The sequence below is a fragment of the Anser brachyrhynchus genome, assembly GCF_964034855.1.
Source record: "Anser brachyrhynchus genome assembly, chromosome: 6".
NCBI lineage: Eukaryota > Metazoa > Chordata > Aves > Anseriformes > Anatidae > Anser > Anser brachyrhynchus.
In genome coordinates this window covers 20051851-20058036 of record NC_137700.1, presented here as the reverse complement: position 1 = coordinate 20058036, position 6186 = coordinate 20051851, and positions in this window count along the sequence as shown.

Here is a 6186-nt window from a genome sequence, read left to right as displayed (position 1 = left end):
TAAACGTTAATTTTAATGACAATTATCAAAGCCTGAGCTGGCTTGATGCATCCCAGCCCCTTCCCCTGCACTGATGCAGCCCACTGAAAGAACAAATTGTAAAAATACAAAACGCAGAATGCTTTCCTGAACCTGTGCTGGGGGCTTCCCGTTGCGGGAGGAAAGGTCCCACTGAGCCCTGATTACCTCCCAGGGACGTTCCCCAGTCTCACTTTGACTCACAGAGCCTCAATGCCTCACATCTGAAGCACTCACAATCTGCAAGGCTCACCCTTCCTCTTTCAGTTCGTTTTTCTTCGTTTCTTTCTGAAGATGATGCGAGCAGGAGCATTGTACAGTCTTAAATGGCTCCTCCAAGACAGGTGCACACTCCTTTTACCTCACAAGGCCACCACAACTCAGGTCTCACCCAGTGTTTTACAGGACACAAAGATCACTCCATAGCTGGGCTTCATGCAAGTCCTGCCTTCATAGGACCAGCCAATCACAACTACATCTTTTCTTTTAATTAATCAACAGTTATTGCAAGTGCGTGTGCAGATCTTCAAGATACTGCCCTTCAGACAAGTGCATACCCAGCATTACCGCGTTAGGTCCCTACCTACCTGTACATTTCTCAAAGACTAGACTTGTTGATAACATGTAAAGGTTTCTGTGCAGTTTAAAGGTTTGGGGGAAGTGGATCTGCTTTGTTTCATTTTGCATGTCTATATCCAAACAAGGCAAGACATACTTCTCTTATGAAGATCTTTTTAAAGTCCCAAGCCAACCTAAGAAGCCACTGTGGGCAGCTGTTGGTTATCCTGTTCTTCTTTGTGAGCAGACACACCAAGAGTGCCCCACAGCTTCATCCAGAGCCTCCAAAGACCACAAGCAGCAGGACCAGGGACTCTTAGGTATTTCCTAACTAAATCCGATGGACAGAACCAACCAGACAGAAAGCCATCGTGAACAGCAATTTTGGCCAGAGCAAGCAAACAACCTTTACTCTGGTCCTAAAGCCACCTTGCATAGGCAGGGCCTGGCATGCCTCTCTTATCTCTTGTGTGCACAAAGTGTTGATAAGGCACCTTAACTTTCTAAGCCAACAGTCAGCTACTAGCTTGGGAACACACACACACACAAACAGCTTTGTGAAAAAGAATATTTAGAAGCGGGGTGGGGGTAAAATAAGACTGTTTGGAAAAGGAGAGCCATTTCAGCAGGCAGGGTGTCTCTGGTGCCACCCCCAATCCCTTGTGATGGCAGGCAACAAGACAGCCACTGCCAGCCAAGATCTGCCTGGAGCGCTGCCACTTCTAGTTGTTTGGAGACTTCTTTTTTTTTTAATTATTATTACAAAGCATATAATGATATCTAGCTATCACCTTCCTGATTGTCGCTATGACATATCTTTACTGTTTCTGCGATATCTCCTAGTAGTTTTCTCACTTAAAATGGAATCACAAAAATTATATAGCATCAAGAGATCAAGCACTGGCCATTTGCCACTGATGATGGGACTGTCTGCAAGAGGGAAATCCCATAGCACAGCTCATCCTACTGAGACCAGGTCCAGCTCACAGATACGAGGAGCCCACTGCATGGACAGAGACCTCACCCTGACAGCATCAACAACAGCCATGCACCGTCTACCTACCACCTTCTGCTTCTGTGAGCTTCTGCTCAGATTTGGGGTTTCCCCGAAAGATAGGCCTTTCAGATAAGATGTCACATAAGGCTTCCCGAGAATGGCTGTGGCTTGTCCGCAGTCACAAACAACTGAGTCAGTGTGCTGTGGATGGGGGAGAAGGAGGCCTTTCTGACACCATCCTGGGCACCATGTCTGGCATCCACCGGGCTCTGCCATGAGCAGCTTCAACTCACTGACCTCCCCTCTCTAAGCCAGCTTTCTGCAAGCCTCAGAAATAGGACAAGACCTTTTCTTTTGGTTATTGAGCTTACTTTGACAGATAGCCAGTTGAGCAGATAGTGGGGCACTGCCTACGAGATGCAAGCATTTCTTCTCACAGGCTCTGAAGCCTCCTTGCAGTAGCCTGTGCAAATTGTTAAACCAGAACCACAGTTGTTTAAATACAGTTGTAGGCTGTTTGTCCAAGAACTTGTTTTCAGCCCCAGTTTGAGAGGCACAGAGAAAGTGAGTAGGAAGAGCTTTGGGCCGGGAAGCTGCTGGTAGCAGGGACTGTGCTGCAGCCCAGCCTGTGACTCATCTTCAGGGCTGCCTCCCCTACCAACTAGTCCAGCCGGGCTGGCACCATGGCCCGGCCGGCTCCAGAAAGCCTGATGCTCAGTTTTGTCATGCCTACGGCACACAAATTCCTTCCACGGGCTGCCTCGCCCTCCTCCTCCTCCTCACGCTGCTTTCCCCGTTTTGCATAAGCAGCACGCACACACACGAGACATCTCTGTTTGGCAATCTCGGAGGCCAGCCAGAGGCCCCTGCAGGCTCTGCTTTTGCAGCCTGCCGGAGACAGCTCTGCAGGAGAAACTCTCTCCTTGCCAAAAATAAATTTAAAAAAAGGCATTTTCTGCAGCGGCCTGGCTTTCAGACCACTTTGCATTTCCACTCCGACTGCACCAAGCTGTCAGAGAGGAAGCAAAAGCAAGCCACAAATTACAGCCTGGCAGCCTTGGGAAGGGCCTTGAGCACATCTGAAGTTTGTTCCAGCCCAAGCAGAAGCAGCCTCCCAGTGACTCATCAACATCTCGCCGGGTCCCGGCTCGAGACGGGCTCCCCGCCGCACGCCAGATGCTCTGCCCCCATCCTCGCCACCGGCACAGTGCGGAGGAAAAACTCCAGCTCCGACTTGAAGGAGGAAGCACCAGGCCATTTTCCAGCTCATCTGGCCCACAGCGGGTCCCCACCTCCTGTCACTTTGTTCTGCTGCTCCTCGGGCTCCTCCACCTCCCTGCCACAGCAGAACAACCCTGCCCTGCAGAAGCAGATGGGTCTTTGCTGGATTAGTGACCCGAATCAGCCCAGGGCAGCAGAGCAGCATGCCATGAGCCAGCAGGGCCGTGGGAGGGAGGCAGAAGCAGCCCCACGCTCCTCTACGAGCCTCGCAGTCCCTTGCACCAGCACAAACAGCCCAGCCCGGGGGCTTAGACAGCAACAGAGCGACCCAGTCCTCTCCTCAGGCCGCTTTTGAGCCTGGATCCAGTTTGCTGTCTGAACGCTGGTGGCAGCACGGGGTGCAGGCAGCTGAGGACCATCCCCTTTTGGCAGCGCTCAGTTAGTGCTGCTGGCACAGCGGCCCTGCTCCTTCCCACGTTCAACAACTCAATTATCAAAAGGGGTCACATCAAGTGCACCGGATTTTCCGAGCAAAGCATAACATAGAAAGCCTCAAATCTCTGCAGAGAGTTCTCATTTCAGCATGTCCTTTGTCCTACCCCGTGCTTTTCATTATAGTTAAAAGTTGATTATTTCTTTTTATTGTTTCTCTAGCATTTTTGTAGTGCTTGCTGGGATTATACCATTCTTCCAAGGCAGGGCATATCCCATCACACTGCACTGCTATTTCGAACCAAATAGATCAGCCACAGAGTCGAGGGACAGCAGCCATAAATGCTTTGCCCTCGTGAACCAGGATTTCTGACCGGTGCTTGCAAGACCTGGAAGCACAACAGAGTCGATAGAAAAGCAGGTGATTCTTCATAAATACAGAGGAATCAATATTTCAGCATCACCTTGCAAAGCCCATGCTTCAAAGGAGTTGCATAAAAGCGCAAATTCCCATCTCTGCTCTCATTGTGTCATCTTTCCAGGGCTGTAAGCAGTAAGAATGCAGCCAGACAAACCTCTGCTACTGGTGTGCAACAGCCTTTGAAGGGGAAGCAGTTTTCTTTATATAAATGGAAAGGAGAATTAAGTCACGGGTTTGTTTGTAAACCCTACTTCCCCCCTCCACCGAACCAAACCAAACCACCAAACAAAAAATAGAACACCATGAGAAACATACATCGAGGTTACCCAGGAAGAAAATAAAATAAAAATTAATAATAGTGTTAAAAAAATTTATATCAGAAAGTAAAAGCTGGCCAAGGAAAAGAGGAGGGAGATTTTTGGACGCCTTGGTTCCCATTCACACTATTACAGAAGCAGCTCCCCAGGAAGCACTGCCCCTTTTCCTCCCTTTCCTCTGTAAGGATTTAAAGCAGGTGACTCCAGCTGCTTACTGGGAGCTAAGATCCCTTCCAATAAAATGAGCAGGCTTGATTTTGGGGGATTTCTTCAATAAAAGTGAGGGACAAACAGAAGAGTGCAGTTACCAAATCCTGCCCTGCCTCAGCCACATTGTGCTGTTGCATTGAAGCTCGCCACGGTTTGAGAGCAGCCAGCTCTTTGCAGTGTCAGCTATTCCACCAAAGAGCCACTTTTCAGAAGGTGCTTTTAATGCATCAACTCCATTAAAAATATATATATAAATAAATAAACTCTGAACCCTTTAAAAACCAGCCCAGCCCATTTCTAAGAGCTAACCCCTCTCAGAAAGGACACTGCTGCAAAAATAAGCTTTTAGCTCGAGTCCTCAAAGCTTAGGGGGAGAAAAAAGAGAAAATCACCCCGAGCATCCTGTTTGTGGCTCCCACATGCCCACACCAGCATGCAGGAGCAAACACCTGGCTTTTTGTATGCACCCCTGGGAGTATGCTGCTGAGTGGGGACACAGGGGGGACCCTGCCTGGGTCTTTATTCAGTGTAATTCTCGGTGTGGAGTGGAGGGAGAGGGCTTTCAGTGAGCTCTCGTGCAGAGTTACTTCCACGTGGCTTGGTCCTCAGTGAGCTGAGCTGAGCATTGCTTGGGTGCTATGGAGCAAAGCCTGATGTTCCCCTTTCCTGTGCTTTGGCTCCAGGGTAACGGGCAACGTATTCCTCATCTTCCACCTCCTCCTCCTCCTGCCCATCACCTTTGGGTGGTCTCAGCTCAACGCAGAACCAACAGCTCCAAAGGCCACTGCCCTGCTGCTCTGCTTTCCTTACTGCCAGCCAAAAAGGGGCAAAACCCACCTGCCAAAATAGAATAAATCAGGAAGCTTTTACAAAAGATGGGACCAAGTTCCTTTTATTTACTTTCTGCTTTGCAGGTTTGCCAGGATTATACGTGGAAGCTCTCAGGGCTTTTGCTGCAGCGCAGGCTGTTTCAATCCAGCCCTCTCACAGCACAGAGCAAATCTGCTTTGCCTCGGTTCAGCTGACACAGAAGTGATCGCACAGTCACGGGACGCCAGAAACCACAGCTTTAAGGAAAAGCCCCAAGTATTGTGGGCTTTGCAGAGAAACTAGGCGAGATGACAGGACAAAAAGCTACCGGGGCTTGTGTAAGGGACTTACACCCCGGTTTTATTCATCCAGCCTCTTGTGTTCGTGCTGAAACATGGGGAAACGCCGGAGCATCTCCTTGTGGCAAGCACAGGGCGACGGGGATGCTTTACGGATTCCACAGCAGCGCAGTGACTAATGACACAATGCCAGCCGGTTTTCCGTGGTTATCACATTTTTCATGATTGTCACCTGATGGGCATCTCTGAGACTTGCTCATCACCCTCTCCCAGAACTGAACCACTCAATAACCACTTGTTTTAGCCCTCCCTTTGTAGGTCACGGAGCTGGGGGTCAGCGCCGCGCGCCTGTGCAGACTCAGCTGCAGGCACAAAGTTGCTCAATCTACGCTCACCGTTCTGCTGAGCTTTGTTTGCCAGGGCAAACGTCAAAGGAGGAACAAACCCCCTCTTATCTTTCCCCGGGGAAGGGGGGAAGAGGCGGAGGAGTCCCAACCCTGGGCGCTGCAGCCCAGCCAGCCCCAGAACAAAAGCACGGCTGAGCCAGAGGAAAAGAAAAAAAAGGAAAAGAAAAGAAAAAATGCTCCAAGCCACCACTTGTGCAAGGCCACAGAGTGACTCCTCAGGCACATGGCACCGGACGGAGGAAAGGAAACCGCCTCGCTTCCCCTTTCCTTTCACCAGGACCCTCGGCAGCTGCCCTTAAAACCCACCCCACAGCTGCTTCCCCTCCGGTTGGGTTTTCATGCTGGGCTGCAACTGCTCTCGCCGTGCTCCTGTAGTTGGACAAGGTTCAGAGCCACGCTCAGTCCTGGCTAACAGACCTGCAAATGAGAGCTAATTAACCCAGAGAGATATGGAAACTGTTTTTCCATTTTATTTTTTTAAAGAGGATTATCAGGT